Source organism: Rana temporaria, chromosome 5 (assembly GCF_905171775.1).
Source record: "Rana temporaria chromosome 5, aRanTem1.1, whole genome shotgun sequence".
NCBI classification, from domain to species: domain Eukaryota; kingdom Metazoa; phylum Chordata; class Amphibia; order Anura; family Ranidae; genus Rana; species Rana temporaria.
This window is the reverse complement of record NC_053493.1, coordinates 376,980,991-376,999,018: the sequence shown is the minus strand read 5'-3', so window position 1 is coordinate 376,999,018 and position 18,028 is coordinate 376,980,991. Positions and strand designations below refer to the sequence as shown.

The 18,028-nt window shown below is 41.9% G+C and overlaps 1 pseudogene; it reads right to left on the bottom strand.

Moving 5' to 3' along the window:
• The window catches only part of LOC120941314, a 258,756-nt pseudogene that overhangs the window by 9,149 nt on the left and 231,579 nt on the right, over positions 1–18,028 (bottom strand).

The following is an 18,028-nucleotide window of genomic DNA, read 5'->3' as shown; positions in this document are numbered from 1 at the left end:
GCGCCCTGCTCCCAATGACTGGGGCGCTATTCTAAATTTAGAAGGCGTCTGAGCCAATAGTGGGCTCAGACTTTGTTGAATTCCAGTGAAATTAGCCTCTGTTCTGGCTATGGTTATGCTTTGTAGGATTTTCCCCTGTTGCCTGTAGGTGGCGTTACCACCTCAGGCCTATGTTGGAACACAAGCAAACCATGGTGCGTTAAGTGACCCTTCTCGGAAGCAGCCCATTGGGAGTGGTGCCCCACTGTGCATGCTGTGAAGGGATACTTAGGGGCAGACGTCGGTTTTCGGTGTCCTTCGCCTCGTGGCCCTCCTGGCGCAAGGTATGTGTGTGTGATTCCACCCCCCGGGACCACGTTGGTCCAAGGCTGCATCTCTATTGAGTAGGCCCAGCTATGCTGGCTGGGGCCTATGATTCTAAAGGGGATCGCAAGCTGTCCATCTACGTGGGGAAAGCTGCTTAACGAAATAAATCAGGGGAGGACCTGCCCTGGAGGAGACCAAGCAAGGCAAGCTAATGTCTCGGGAGAGGCCTGGTGACTTTGTTAAAAAGGAATCCACTACTCTATTTGTCTTACAGTCCGCCGGATCGGCTTAAAGGCTCTTTTACTTGTGAGGCAGGAAGTTTGGGACTTAAATCCTGTGGCAGAGGATCCCTGACTATCCATCTTTTGTTCTCAGACGGTCTGTGGCAGAGACTGCTCTCATACTGTTCGTGCATCATTCTGGCTGCTAGGCCATGTGAGAGGGGTCTATCCGGGTGAGCAATACCCACTCAGGAGGGAGTGGTGAATACTGGAACTTAGATGTTTTTGTGCATTCTGTACCATGTACCTGAACCTTCCCCTTCTCTCTATACTCTCCACTTTCTCACAAGTTTTATGCAGCAAAAATAAAACCTAACAGTTGAAGGTTTTACATCTTGTGTGGACATGCAATTTCTACAGACTTTCTTCCCCTGACAACGAACTTAGAGGTAACGTGCAAAACCCAAATCTAAACCAGCAGCTCCTATGGGGGTAGTGCTACATAAGGGTTCAGGTTTCTTTACACTGGTGCCTCAATGTGCCATTATTCTAAAGGCAAATCTATATTAGTTTTAGAGTGACAAGGGGTTAAAATAACCATCAGATTGCTTTAAGAATGAGAAAATGGAAAGATAAACTGATAGATGTTAATCAATCTCTACTCTATTTAAAATAAAACATAAAGGTTTTGGCTTTAGATATACTTTAGATATTTTTTCTTTGTTGTTTCCAAATCTTTTTGCGGTGTCACATTATAGTTACCTAAGTATAAAATCTATATGCAACAGATCATAAGGTTTCGGGTTTCTTTACCCTGGTGCCTCAATGTGCCATTTTTAAAGCCAAAGTTTTCTGTAATTTTTGACTGATGAGAGGTTAGAACTGCCATCAGAGTTTCACTAAGAATTAAGGAAAATCCAAAACTTGTGTTGTGACCAGAACAGGAAGAGAGGGGAAATTATACAATTGGGACACTTGTTCCAATGATAACCATTATGTTGTATCTATATAATAAGACATGAAAGGAAATCTCTCAAATGGGACAGAGATGAAAAATAAACTGATGGGGGTTAATCAATCTCTACTAAAGTTTTGGCTTTAGATATACTTTAAATATTTCGCTTTTTTTTTTTTTAAACGTCACATTATTGCTACCTAGGTATGAAGCATACAGGGTACATGAATTGTTGAGGTGTAACAGACCATAGGCATTTGGTTTCTTTACAGTGGTGTCTCAATGTGCTATTATTTTGTGATGTTTCCCTGCAGTATACACAGGCTAACTGACAATCTATGGACCACCAATAATTGATTTAGGCAATACATAGGAAATCCTGACATTCAGAATGCACAACACTGTCACTGACATTCAGGTAACTGAGTGCATGCATTGAAGCACTGAGTGCAGTTTATGTCAGATGGCTAATCACTGACTGGTACAAGGCCATGTTGCAAGGATTGCAGACCACCACATCCCCAAATAGCTCCTCTATGGTGAGCTGTCTCAATGAAAGAGATCGCGGGGGACAAAAGAAGCGATACAAAGACGCGCTGAAAGTCCCTCTCTCAAGTCCCTGGATATTGACACCACCTCCTGGAAAACCCTGGCACAAGACCGATCGACATGGCACACACTGATCCACCAAAAGCTGTCAGACATCTGAGTCCAGAAGGACAACCATAGCACAAGAGAAGCGAGACCCGAGAAGAGAGCAGAGAGGAGAGCAGATCTGCAAACAATGCAACATTGGTGCCTACACATGTCTGCCCGGTATGTGGCAGAACATTCCGCGCCCATATTGGTCTTAACAGCTACCTGCAGACACGCCGTGGACAGCCAACAACCTGTTAGATGTCAAGGTCCTCTTTGAAAATGATGGATGAACATCAGCAGTTGATGTCAGATTGTTAATCACTGACTGGTACAAGGAGAGGTGACCAAACTCATAATTCATCAGTCAAACTACTGGTATTACCTGGCTCCAGGCTGCGTCAGTCGGAGGTGGCACAGGAGTGGACACTGACAGTGATGAAACAGTGACATTCAGGTAATTGCTGAGACTTCCATTGATTGCTGCCGATGCCAGGTTCTGACTCATTGACTGGAAATCCGAGTATGACAGATCACCTACATAACAAGAATTACATATCATTGGGTTGTTGGCCTGTTATACATGCATACAACTGTACATATGAGAACATTGTACAGTGCATAAATATCACAATGTTACCACGAACCAGGACTATATATTGCATGTCCACCCACTTAGTGGCAAAACAGTTTTCTGCAACACACAAATGTGAATGGGCCCTGCTAGAAGATCTCTCCAAAGTAAAGAAGAAATCCCTCTCCTATACTGCTGTCACCAGGATAGGTTTCCCTATTGGAAGGTTTCTTCTTTATTTGTGCTCAAGTGTCTTTTGGGGACACAGACAGCAATAAATTTATGACAGTTTACAACCCTTACCTACTTTATTTAAAATAAAACATTTCTTTAGATACACATTTATTATATTGGAGCTTACCATTTCTTAGATGTGATGGATGCATTTGTTTTCTTTCTAAGACTTTCTTTCCTTCATTTTCATCTGGTAATCTGGACAGTAAGTCTGTTGCTTTTCAACAGAACATTCTCTTCTCCAGATGTAGCAGTTAGAGGGATGAGACAAACCATGTACCAATGACAGGGGGGGCTTACAATGATCATCTTGTAGGATAGGCAGTTGACACTCCTTCCGTGTTCACCTCCTTGTTTGGAGCTAGACATGTGCATTCGTTCAAATTTTGGGTATTTTCGTTATCGTTTTAACAAACTAAAATTAACGCGCAGAATCCGAAATTCAAAAGATCCGAAAATAAAAAATGCTTTATTTTCGTTTTCGTTCCTACAACAGTTTGATATAGATAGGAGATTCGACACAATGCTGACAATAGCAATCTGTGTCTATCTGAACCTGTGGTCGAATGTGCCTAACCTTAACTCTATTATTCCAAGATTATTCTACATAGAGAGGAAAGATTCGACATTATAGAGACAGTGTTGGGGTAGACCATTCGACATCAACGATGAAGATTCGACGAAGCAGCGAAAAACATACAAACGTTAAATCTGTCATTGAAGGCTTATGGTGTCTGTCGAATGTTCTAAGAAGATTCGACAAGCAGCTAAACTGTACTCATACATTTCCGGTCAAATGTTTGGCCCATGGGCTATAGAAGAATTTGAATGTTGGTTGAGTAGTAATAATAATTACTAGTGTCATACAACATTAAAATTCTTCTATAGCTTGTAGGCGGAACATTCGACCGGAAATGTACGATTGCGGCGTCGTACACTTTAGCTGCTCCGTTGAATCTTCTTAGAACATTCGACAGACACCATAAGCCTTCAATGAAAGATTCAACCTTAATTTGGATTTTTGGACGAATGTATTTTTTAACGAAACAAAATAAATAAAAACGAATTTCGGGAGTAACTAAATAAATAGATTTTTCGGACGAAAACTAAATTCCCAAACAAAATATTTCAGTGTGCACATGTCTATTTGGAGCCAAGTGTGGGTCACATGGAGGGCCTATCCCAGGGTGGTTCTTTTAGGTTTGTCTCAACACTCCAACTGCCATTTTTGCTGGAAAGCTTGGTGGGTTAACGGATGATGAAAAATAACAAACTTACTGGCAGGATCAAAAGGTGACAATAAAGCAAAATAGGTTTAAAAAAAGAAAACGACTGCAACCATCACACCTAAGAAATGGTAAGCTGCAACATTTGTTTTTATTTTTTTGGGGTTCAATGCTCCATCCAAAAAACCTAAACACTGTACTCTTACAGGTCTTGAATATGGTTCACAAACGCCCTTCGCAGCAAGTCTGAAAAGGCAGTATACACAAGGCCCTACATACAGTTTATAGGCCATGATAAAATAATTTAAAGATGCATTTAATTTGCCAAAGGTGTGCTTCTAAGCTACAGTAGTTATTTATAATACTGCACAAGGGGAACAATATACACTACGGGCCAGATTCACAGTCAGCGGCGTATGTTTGAGCGGGCGTAGCATATCTCATATGTGCTACGCCGACGTAACATAGAGAGGCAAGAGCAGTATTCACAAAGCACTTGCTCCCTAAGTTACGGCGGCGTAGTGTAAATGGGCCGGCGTAAGCCCGTCTAATTCAAATTTGGAAGGTAGTGGGCGTGTTGTATTATAATTAACCGTGACCCCATGTAAATGAATGGGCGAACGAACGGCACATGCGCGCGCATGCTCAGAATCACGTTGCATATACTCCCTAAGAAACGACGACTCAATGCGTACGATGTGAACGTAACTTACGTCCAGCCCCATTCACGTACAACTTACGTAAACGACGTAAAATACGACGCTGTTCTCGCGCCCATACCTTAACATGACTTACCCCTGCTTTATGTGGGATAACTATACGCCGGACGTACGCCTTACGTAAATGGCGTAGCTTACTGCGACGGGCGAAAGTACGTTCGTGAATCGGCGTATCCAGGTCATTTACATATCCGACGCGTAAATCAACGGAAGCGCCCCTAGCGGCCAGCGTAAATATGCACCCAAGATACGACGGCGCATCATAGAACTTACGTGGCGTATCAACAGATACGTCGGCGTAAGTTCTACCTGAATCTGGCCCTACATTTCCATCAGGGCACATTTATTATGCATAAGGTGATTGTAGCTGTATACAAGCACTTATAAGTGATATGTGAGTACTTTTTGTGATACTTTAACTTGCACTAAGTTTGTTTTCCAAGAAAAACTTTTGCAAGATCAACTCCCTTCTTGGAGTAGTAAAAAATGTTTTTCAAACGCTGCGTACACTCGGTCAGACTTTTGACCGGGCAAAACTCGTCATTCAGTTGGAATTTTCGACTGAAAAATAGAGAACCTGCTCTCTATCTAAGTTCGTCAGAAATCCCGACGGAAAAAGTCAGATGGGGCATACACACGGTCGGAATATCCGACGAAAAGATCCCATCTGACTTTTTCCATCGGAAATTCAGACCGTGTGTACGCGGCATTAGGAGTTGAAATGGTTTTTCAAAATTAATTTCCAGAAAGAATTACAATCCTAGGGACATAACCCATCCCATCATTGTATTTAAGGAACACCCTTTGACCTTTCTTTACCTGTGGAGTTGCTGGAAGTTGAGTTTATCTGTTCTGCAGGCGGATCTGAGATTTCCACAGAGACACTGAGTCCCCCTGTTGCTCTCTTCCTTCGTCTGGATCCCTCCGGAATGATCTTTGTGATCCGAATTTTGCTGGCAGGAATCTTCAGGAAGAGTGCCAGGTTCCTGACAAGGTTCTGCCCATAAAACTGGTCTACTGTCATTGCAGGCAGGTTAAAGGCAATAACAATGAGGGGAGATGTGCGTATTTCCACTGGGGAAGATCCTCGGACCAGGATATACAGCATTTTGTAGTCCCTGTCAAAGAAGTTTTCTCCAAGCACAGAAGAGTTCAGCTGTGGCATATACTGACCTTTTAAACAGATAACAAAAAAATAGAACTAGTTAAAATGTTGTCTATGTTTTTCTAGAGCATATTTTTTTTAGCAGAGATAAGTAAACCACTTTGTATGGGTTGGAGTTAGGGGCAGATCAGGCTGGTTCCCTCACACACAGCAGTTTGTTAATTTCAGATAATCATCTCTGTGATTAGAAATGATTAGTTCTGGTGAACTGGATGATCCATGGTTCATGTAGAGCACTGTGCTCTGTGAACCAATAAGTTAGAGCGGTAGGTGCAGCGGGAACCCCCTGCAGTAGGAAACCTGTGATCAAGGGACATGACCTTCAATCACCTGGTGGGAAGGAGTGTGAGCTTTTAGTGCAGCAGGATGGGCAGGGATCGCATATCACAGTAGTTCCTTAGTAGGGCAGCGATGTCACTTAGGGGCAGGACTGGCGCAACCATAAGTCAGCTTGTCCTTCTCAGGATGGGTGGGGGGTCGGGGGGGCAAAAAATCTGAATCCCCTGCCAATTGCTTGCAGACACATGCTTTTAACACATAGAGGATGTCAGTGTGTATACTTTTCTAAACCTGATGGAGGAGGCTTTCAATGTGGAAGTGATACAAGTGGTACCAAATTTTTTGCCATTTAATGGGCACACACAATTTTAAGGTTTGGCATGTTTGGTACCTATTTGCTTGGCACAGCCTCGTCTTTTATATTTGACCAAAAACTGGGTAATACATTGCATTTATTTGCATAAAAATTAACTTTAGTGTATGTTTACTGACATTTTGACATTCATAAACCGTTATCGTGTAACACAAAAACATGGAACTACCATTTTATTCTCCAGGATGTCTGTTTTCAGAAAATATATGATGTTTTTTGTGGGTTTTAAGTAATCTTCAGGCCCAAAATGTCAGCAAAATGCACCTTTGCCTAAGTAGAAAAAAATCCTTGCACTAGCCTTGCTTTGGGATATCCTCTTGTGTGATATTTCTTCTCCAAGCATAATTATCTTATTAGTATAGATTTATTACTCACATTGTTAGTTCTATTAAAGTGGTACTCATCTCTCCCCACCCCCATGTGTTTTTCCCACTTACCTGTAATGCTATAGTTCTCTTTAAAGCACATACTCACCCACACAGCAAAACCAGCGTTGTCCTGCTGCAATTCGCTGTTCAGGTGCCACACAGAGGGTCCTACACCATCATCTTAGTCTTCTCCAGCTGGCTGCATCTTCTGGCTGTAGGCAACCAGCTCAAATAATGTGCTCGACCCATTCCCAGGCTCACCCCCTTACGTTCCCCCAGCTACTCAATGTGCCAATCCTGCAGACTCCCAGGAGATGTAATGTAAGTATCTCAGGGGGCTGCAGGACCAGATACACCTCATTCTGCCCTAGGATGGAATGTGGTCAGGGGCGGGGCTAAAAATAATTAAAATAAATATATAAAAAACAAACAAACTGTGTTTAATATAACAAATTAACAATTCTGTCTCAGTTACTAATACTGGCAAGGTTACTGATTTTCTGATAAGCTGGTCTAGTAACCCAAACAATCAGAGTGATTTGTTGTCCACATCTGCCCTGCTTTATGATAACTGAGGGTCAGCAGTAGCTATGCTGCATCTCTGGTCCTCTTTAATTATTGTTTCACCAGAAATCTTCTGGGTCACTGACCTTTGAACAAGTACACAGATCAGAGTTGTGGCATCACATTGCCTTCACTTGTATACCTGTTCCAGGACAAGGACTAAAAGTATTGGAACCAGCAGATCAGTGTAACAGTCAAGCTGCTAGCATCTTCACACAGAGGTCAGAGGTCCACCGTATTTGCTTCATGACAGATTTCCTTTTATGCCACCATAATGCTACATGCATTGTCAGAGTATTAATTATCACACATACACTAATTTACCTTGGTAGGTTGGCTCTTTGAGAGTGAAATCAGAAGATCCCTTCCATTCTATATTAGTTGGGTTTATATAGACATTGTTCACATAAACATCCAGACGCTGAGGATTTGAGAAGTAGATTCCAGCAAGAACAGACTAAAAGAAAACATATATTAGTATGAAAATCTGACCTTATCCAATAGGACAGAAATTAGGTGTAAAAATAAAGGTCCTTCAAAGAACTCCCTTGTCATAGAGATTGATAATTTGCAAGTTCTAGTTTAGTCTAATTCTTGTTTTTCCTAAATAGAAGTTCAAAATTCTTTCCAAGGGCCTTTTGACTAATCCAGTGATATTGAGTAGAATTATAGGGGTCTGATAATGTTGAGTATATATATATATATATATATATATATATATATATATATATATATATATATATATATATATGAATTTGTAATACACTTTCTTGCTTGTTTTTAGACAGTTTTCAGTCGTAGATGACCTTCACCGCCAGATAAGAAGCAACAGTTTATTCCCATTTTTGCTCCGAGAAATGGACAGCCTTATCTAGCTGGTCTGATCCAGTACCGCCCATGTTTTCTTTCACTTTCTATTATTCACATGATGTAACCACCCATTAAACTGTTCCCTTGCTGTTAAGAAGATATGAATGCTGATTGGACTAAACTATACGATCACACCTATAACACGCCTAGTGCTTATGCATATTCATAAAGTATATATTGTTAAACTTGATGTTTTTTAGTCAAAGACACTTCCTTCTTCATTCTGCCCGTTAGAGATGGAAATCGGTCTGTGTTGTGTCTCTCCACTGCAGTGTATACAATAAAGCACCTACTTATTTTTTAAAACGATCTGGGTCTACTATCTCATCTGAATGTCTTGTTTTGAGACTCCCTAACCTGATTTAACAATATCACAGGTCCTTCTTCCACTGGTATACAGAATAGTACTTACAGTATGTGAAGCTGTAAAGGGCTTTGCAGTGCTGTAATGCTCTAGGCCCAGGTTGCCCAATGACAGCCTGGGCTCAGAGGAAGGGATTTAAAGGACTTTAGCCATCATTCAACCATGAGAACTGAGGACAGCTAGTGATTTCTAGTGATAGACAATAATTACTGATTTTGAATTTCTCATATCTTTTATCTTGTAATTGGCTATTTTTTTTGCCCAAGGGGGCACTCCAATGCGTATGTGCTAAGCGACGTACCAGTACATTGCTTAGCCAACAGCTGCCACCCGCAGTAAATGTACCATGGGTGGGCGACAAGTGGTTAAAATTTAACTTTACCTTTCTGTCACACCTCAGAAGGCAGAACCTTTATGCTCTATTTGTTGGATTATGCCGGCAATATCTTCATCAGTTATTCTTAACCAGGGTTCTGTGGAACCTTAGGGTTCCCCCAGAGGTTGCTAGGGGTTCCATGAGCTGTGGCTGTATGACCTCTGTTTTGATAATGTCTGCATAATTCTGAAGCCAGCATCACTTGGTAGAGCCAGCAGCATGACACCAATGACTTTATTTTAGCCGTCTAGAATGGTGTTGTGTATACCACCAATGTAAGATGCATTTTTTTCAACTGGTCACCAACAAATTACTTTTAGCAGGGGTTCCATGAGACTGAAAATATTTTTTATGTGTTTCTCTGGAGTAAAAAGTTTGAGATTGGCTGGTCTTCATTGAGGCTTTAAAAATGTGTAGCACACCTTCTGTGTCTATATAAATAGGCCGGGATTCACGTAGACCGGCGCATCTTTAGAGCGGCGTAGCGCATCTCATATGCGCTACGCCGACGTAACATAGAGAGGCAAGAATAGTATTCGCAAAGCACTTGCTCCCTTTGTTGCGCCGGCGTAACGTAAATTGGCCGGCGTAAGCCCGCCTAATTCAAAGTAGGAAGGTAGTGGGCGTGATCTATTAAAATGAAGCGTGACCCCATGTAAATGAAGGCCCGAACGAACGGCGCATGCGCGCGCATGCTCAGAAGCACGTTGCATATACTCCCTAAGATACGACGGCTCAATGCCTACGACGTGAACGTAACCTAAGCCCAGTCCCATTCACGTACAACTTACGTAAACAACGTAAAATACGGCGGCTGTTCCCTGGTCCATACCCTAACATGACTTACACCTGCTTTATGAGGCTTAACTTTACGCCGGACGTACGCCTTACGTAAACGGCGTAGATTACTGCGACGGGTGTAAGTACGTTCGTGAATTGGCGTATCTGGCTCATTTACAATTTCGACGCGTAAATCAATGGAAGCTCCCCTTGCGGCCAGCGTAAATATGCGCCCAAGATACGACGGCGTAGGAGACTTACACTGGTCGGATGTTGCCAAAATTCAGGCGTGACTTGTATTAAGAATTAGGTGCAGAGACACGACGGCACATCCGTGCACTTACGCGGCGTATCAGAAGATACGTCGGCGTAAGTGCTTTCTGAATCCGGCCCATACTCTCTATGCAGTATGGGAAGACGTACAGCCATCTGTACAGCTGCAGCATATAATATGTTGCCATCTTCTATAGACAAGGTGTGAGTACAAATTCTTCATGATAACAAGTACAGTTTGGACACATCCACTGGGCCCAGCTGACTCTTCAAGATGTAATCTTTTACATATAATTTCTATAGGTTCTTAATTAAAATTTAATTTATCATTTGATTATTATTTTTTAGATTATTCTCAACTGGTATTAATTGATTAATTTTGAATTAAAAAATTTTAGTTTCACGCTGGAGAAATAAAATAATAAAATATATATGTATAAACATATAGTAATGAATAACCATATGGGCTAAAATAGGTTGGAGATGGTGGCATGGAACTTGTGGCTGTTCTTTGTGGTTTTTTTTTGGTTTAGCAATTATGTTTTTTGTTAAGCTCCTCCTCTCTCTTCTGCCCATAGTCCTTTAAATTGTGTACATGGATACTGTGATTACGTGACTTGAGAAGGCGAATGTGAAAAGCGTTGTCATTGGAAACGTTCTGGGCAATCACGGTGCTTTCCACCTGCGGTTCATCCGTTCAGAATACCGCTACTAATCAGAAAATGTAACAGAAGTGACGTTCCTACCAAACATGCTAACTGCGCATGCGCTATGCATACCAACGTGGCCGCTATGCTTTCCTAACCAGACAGAACACGAAGGCAGCAGCAGACATGTTGTTACACCCAGCCAAGTCTACCATTTCACACTCACCTTTTATACTGAAATGCAGTATTTTTACATCTGTGACACTGTTTTGATGTTGCATTTGAAAAGCAGCTACTGGCCTGCAGTCAGAAGGTGCTGATGACCATCCTGGTACACCCCGCACTGCTCGGCGTCATTTTTCAAAACCCTCACTTGGTCGCGGTATAATAGTCTATTTCAGTATACAAGGTGAGTTTACCGCTAAAATATCATATTAGGAAACCTATTTAAATGCAGAGCGGCCATGTTGGAACGCATAGCGCATGTGCAATAAGCATTTTTTGTTGGCAATTTCCATTGCATTTTCTGATGGGTAGCGGTATTTTGATAGAACAACGGTTACTCCCCAACCTGATCAGTATCTGGCACAGCCTTCTGACATCATATTCAACATCTGAAGGTAGAGTGCTGCAGCCCCGTACAAAGGAATTCTATTCTTCCAGCGGATCCATCCCAGCAGCTCCTCTGGTCGGAAGCCGCTTCCTGGCACACAGTGCTTTTTACTGTCCAAAGGATGATTTTAGCGGTTAACAGCCGAGGGTTCATTACACCATTTCTAACATCCGGCAAGAAGCTATATAACTTTGCACCTGATGTGACTCAGATGTTTTTGCCTTGTTTTACCACAGTTTTATATCTGTTGACAGCACTACAAACCTATGCATATGCCAAATATTTGAAGTTTTATATGGCTTAATAAACCTTGGATGCTTACAATAATTACTCCAGTGGAATCTATTGTCTTATGGTATTAGCACTGCAATCCGCAATCAATGCATGGACATACTGTACTGTTCCAAACGCTTTTATAAAGGTCTTTTGATGCTGAAGATTCTGTGTAAGTGCAGGGGCAAAAAAAATTCTTATGTATCCTATTTACCAAGGTCAGCCTTAACAGTCAATAAGAGAGACATCATCCTCAAATTGTATATAACCAACTTGCTGGTGAACTTACTTTGGAGTCGTCTGTGTTGAGTAGCTTAAGGCGCATTCTCTGGGGACTGGTGCTTGTGAAAAAGATATCAAATGACTTATTTGTTGCCACTATGGAGTGAAACAAGGAAACTCTTTTTTGACAGGTATATCCATTGCACCAACCGTGGTCTTGGGGACCTGTAAGAAGAACAAATCATTGATCTGTATGGGTAACAAACTCAATACACAAAGTTAGGTAGGAGATGCCATAAGCACAGCAAGTTTTATATTTTAAGTATATTTTCCAGGGCAGTTTTTATTCTGATTGGTGGCTATAGTGAAACAATCACAGCTCTCAGCAATTAAACTTTAATGCATGAGATCTGCAGAGAACAAATTATTTGTTGCGTTTTATCATCTGAGTGTAAACCTGAGAGAGACAGTAAAGCGGTTCATAAACCTATAAACAAATCTAACTGCAACTGTATCCAACTTTGAATAATAGGACACTTATCTGTGATCCAGTCTATCCTCACCTAAGCAAACCCTTTGGCTGTCTTCGGGTCCATGCACCGGCATGTCTAATTTGGGTAGCTTTGGCTGCGACTATTTGCAGCTTCACAGCCGCTTCCCACTGCTCATGCATGAGCCAGCTGCACTTTGTGACATGTCCCAGAGGGCTGCGGGGGAAGGGGAGGCAAACTCGGATTGCTGTGGTAACCAGAAGTGGGAGCAGGTACCTGGCAAAACCCGGCTCCCGTCTTCCCCCCAAAACAAAAAGGTCCAAAAAATAAAGAGGAGCGGAATGAGGAAGACAAGTGGAACTTCCCTTTTTGGGTGAAGTTCAGCTTTAATGGGCATTATCATGGGATTCAAAATCTTATGAGCATGTGCTCCAATACAATAAATAGGTGTATTCTTGTCTCAGCATTCCCAGGCTTCCATAAGAAGGCTTAATGATACCACCCACACCAGAAGCTAGAGAGTCATGTATTATTATCATCTTTGGGGGCACTAGCTAACAAGCAGACCATTTTCTTTCAAAGTCTATTTTAATCTGTAAGATTCATTTAAAAGGAAAGCAATACTGATTCCCTGCTAGTGTGAGAAATACAGTAGGGAAAATTATTATTTGATATCCTGCAGATTTTGTAAATTTGCCCGCTAACAAGGAAATGAAGGGTCTATCATTTTTATCATAGGTGTATTTTAAAGCAAAACATGACTTAATACTTGATGGAGAAACCCTTGTTGGCAAGCACCGAGGTAAGATTTTTCATGACCTTAATGTGTTTCTTCTTGAGCCATTTCTTTGTTGCCTTTTAGGTATGCTTTGGGTCATTGTCATGCTGGAAGACCCACCCACAACCCATCTTCAGTTTTCTGGTTGAGGGAAGAAGGTTCTCATTCAAGCTTTTACAATATGTGGCCCCGTCGATTGGCCCCTTAATGCGGCAAAGTCGGCATGTACCTTTAGCAGAGAAAAAGCCCCAAAGGGTTTCTCCACCAAGTACTAAGTCATGTTTTGCTTTAAAATACACCTATGATAAAAATGATAGACCCTTCATTTCTTTGTAGGCAGACAAACTTACAAAATCTGCAGGGGATCAAATAATAAGTCATGTTTTGCTTGGGGATCAAATAATTATTTTACTCACTAAACTGCAACTTAATTTATAACATTTGTATCATGTGTTTTTTCTGGATTTTTAGTTGATATCCTGTCTTTATCATTTAAAATACACCTATGATAAAAATTATAGACTCTTAATTTCTTTGTATGTGGGCAAACTTAATAAATATGCAGTGATCAAATAATTATTTTCCCCACTGTAGCATCATGCTCACTGAGGCAAAAACTTTATGACACCCTTATCTTTTAGCTATCAAGAGAGAGTTAGATAAATCTACAGTTTAAAACACCCCTCTCTTGCAGTGGGGCTGCCCCCAACCTGCATAGGTAAATTTACATCTAGGGGACTGGGAAAAGCCATGGACAGATGCCCTCTGGCGTTATCAACACCAATTAGACTGCATTGGACATGGGGATGCCAAGGAAAAGTCCACAGCCGGAAAATAGGGGAGCGCCTTCTGCCAGGGAAGTGGAGGATTGTGTTATAAAAAAGTTTTTCTCCTAAACTTAAATGAGCAATTAACCCCTGCAGTGTGGAGGGAGCTTCACTGCAAAGGAACATTTTTACTTTTCCTGGAGTTAGGCTCTAGGTAATAAAGCCCTAAATGTAAAGCCCAAATATTGCACTGTATATGGTAATTCAATGCCTAACCATGTGAACCATTTTACTGTTTGCTCCTTTATGACCTTCAGACTAAGGCCCCGCACACACGACCGAACATGTCTGCTGAAACTGGTCCGCGGACCAGTTTCAGTAGACATGTTTGGTCGTGTGTACGGCCGATCGGACAGGATTCCAGCGTACATTTGCCCGCCAGACCGTTTTCGAGCGGTCAAATGTTTCTAAACTTGCTTAGAAACATGCCCGCTGGAATCCTGTCCGTCGGACATGTTCGGTCGTCTGTACAGACTTACCGTACATGTCCGAGCGGCCGCCATCCCTCGCATGCGTCGAATGACTTTGACGCATGCGTGGAAGCATTGAACTTCCAGGGCCGCGCACGTCGCCGCGTCATCGTCGCGGCGACGGCGCGGCCTCGTCACCTCGTACGCGTGGATTTCTGTATGATGGTGTGTACAGCCATCATACAGAAATCTCCGGGCGGGCATGTCCGCTGAAAACGGTCCGGCGGACCGTTTTCATCGTACATGTTTGCCCATGTGTACGAGGCATAAGAGTTGATGGTATGATGTTGTATATCAGTATTTAGTAGACTGCATTATTACTGAGTGGGTTTCTTCTTCCTGTGAAACACACCTAAGGGTAGCATTAAAAAAAAGAATTGGCTGTGTTACCTGCAACAACCAATCAAAAACATATATGTATTTATTATAATATATATGGAGTATGATGTCCATACCATTAATAAGATCTAAATAGCCATCTCCCAACACAGCTACTGGGGAAAGTCGCCTTGTCTCTGTATCTGCATCCAGACTCTCGATGACAAGCATCTCATAATTCAATCCAAAACATGTATAGGCATCCCAGGATGGTCTGTACACACAGGTGCTATCTCTGATGATTCCTTAATAAAAAGAAAAGCAGATGGAAGCATTATTATAAAAGATACATAAAAATAATTGAAAGAGAAATATAATTTTATTTTGAACTTATAATGAGTATCTGTAAGAATCATTATGAATAAAGTGACACAGGACTTCAGGTGAAAACAACAAAAGGATTCCACTGGCACGCTTTCCATTTTGCTGCAACAAGGAGTCATGAATTTTACCTACAGCACCACCTGCAGTGGTTCTGGTATTCTGGTCCATTCAAGCAATAGTAACACGGCATTATACAGACTAATGTATTGGTATAAGTATAGAAATGTTTACCTTTATTGGGAGCCACCTGTGATACTGGTATCCGGCTTCCATTGAGACTGGTCAGCATCACTTTAGGAATTCGATAATCTCCAAGTCCCTGTCTCTTGTCTCCATTCCACTGCCATTCTGACTGTGGTACTATGGCACCTATGTTCCCCAAGAAGGAACCATCAAGATCTTTCAAGAGGGTCTTCCTCTTTGCATCACAGGTCATGTCCACACAGTCTGATGGGTTAGCTTTGCTGTATTTGAAAAATAAATAGTTCAGAGGAACCCAAAAATAAGGCCATAGATGAATATGTCTCAATCGTTTTGTATTGCACAACAATGTACAACAATTGTTACCCAAAGGGATTGTGATAGAAATGTACCCCATCTTCTCCTCCTCCTAATGGTGACATTGACGTTTTAGAGGGCAAATCAAGAACCAGTGCTCCCCCTTCATTAGGTTGCATCAACAAGTAAATTGAAAAATATGTAATGTTTTGGTTATCTATTGAGCATGATGGGAAAAGCAGGGGCTGGCTCAGCCTAACAGTGATATCTGCCTGCCATAATTATTTGTCAGTTACATTAATAAGAATAATTAATTAGAAAAAAAAAACATACAAATATTATCTAGGTAGGCAAATAAGTCAAAGATTTATTTTCAAGTTACTTGCACATGCTGACACTGCTAAATTTGGCTCTGGCAGCTAAGCATCGAATACCCCTTGTCACAAAAGAGTTAAAGTTTAAACAAACCAGATGTTTTCTCTCCCCAACAATTATTTTGTTCAAATATTTTGTTGGTACAGAAAAGAGTGACATACAAAAGTAATAACTCTTGCGAATTACCCCCAATGAGAAAGGGTGTTAAACAGTGTGCACAATAGCACACCAATTGAGTAGGGACACAGCCCACAACAGTGTGTTAGGGAAAACATTAAAAATAATGATGTTAAACGTTCAATGACTGTAGTATAACACTTTATAAAGAAGTATAGTAAACCTCAAATGTCTAGCTAGGTCATGGAGAGAAGGAGGGAAAAGGGAGAAGGACCACCCTTCACAACAGCTAAACCCATGTAAAATATTTTGCAAGGTAACATTTAAAGAACGGCAGATGGGATGTTCAACTAAGGGTATTGGAAATGACAATTTGAGGAGACTGGGTAGGCTGCTCTAAATAGGGTGAGTAGGGTTGATTTTGCATGCAATGGGGTACGGCTGGCGTCCTGACCAATTATAATGTCTGAATGGGCTGCCCCTGTTCAGGGTATTCCGTGGTTAACAGGGGCTAATTGATCAGGAAGGGAAAAGAGAGGACAAAGGGAAAAGGAGGGGGGAGACATGTGGTGAAGAAGGGAAGGGGGACCAGAAAGCAGGGGGATGTGAGAAAAAGCAAAGACCAACCAGAAGAACTAAGAGGGGAGAGGGAGACGAAGAAGGTAGAAGCAGGTCAGGGGGGGTGGAATGGGATAGGAGATTAGGGATCCTCATCCGAGGGTCTCTAATGAAATATTTACAGGGAAATCAAGGGGACAGTAATGTTTCATAAAAGTCAGAAGGGAGATAGTGATCCACCCATAGTTTCCACTAGTGTTTATGTTTTTTTACACTGCCCAGGAGAACTGCTTCCACTTTGGCATGGATCATGGCCCTGGTGACCCTATTTTTGGTTTCTGTGATATTAAGGAGGGAAGTTCTCTAGGCCTTAGCAATGGAGTAGTAGCCTGCAGGAGAAGTTTAAATTGTGGGCGGGTCACTTCTGAAGTTTTTTTAGTAAGGCCGTGGCCGGGTTAGGATTCGGAGGACCAATAAACAATGTAGATAAAATATGGAAAATTTTAGCCCAAAATGTTTGGGCCAGTGGGCAGGTCCACCAACTGTGGAGATGTGTGCCTGCATCTGGACAGCCTTGGAATAAGTGGGAAGGAATTTGGCAATCCAGACAGGGACCAGGGACCAGTGCATGAGAACCTTATAGTTCATCTCCAATGCCACTATAATCTGGAAAGCTGACTTGGTAAGCTCCCAGATATCTGTCCAGTCTTTGGCATCTAGTTGGAGACCCAGATCTCTCTCCCACATAGTGAATGGATGTATGAGGTGGTGGTTCCAAAAGCTGAGCGTAAAAAGCAGAGATTAAACTACGCACACAAAGGTCATTTTTGCACATGCGCTCAAAAACCCTCATAGCAGGTAGGGATGTGTCCCTTCAGAGGCAAGAGGCAAACAAATGCTTAATTTGGGTATAGTGGAAGAGCTCCGTATTTGGGATGCCATGGGATCCACAGAGGGTCAAGAATGATTAAATGCTTCAGGAGTTGTAAACTTTTGGGCTCAGATAAGGTTGGCAGAGAGCCACTTGTGGAATGTTGAGGGGAAGTCCAGGCAGGATAGAAGGCTGGGTTACGGTGATATGAGAGGAGCTTGTGGGGAGATTGGAATGCCAAACATACTTTGGAGCCTGTCCCAGGTAGATATAGTGGCAAGTGGCAGGGTTTTTCAGTGATCT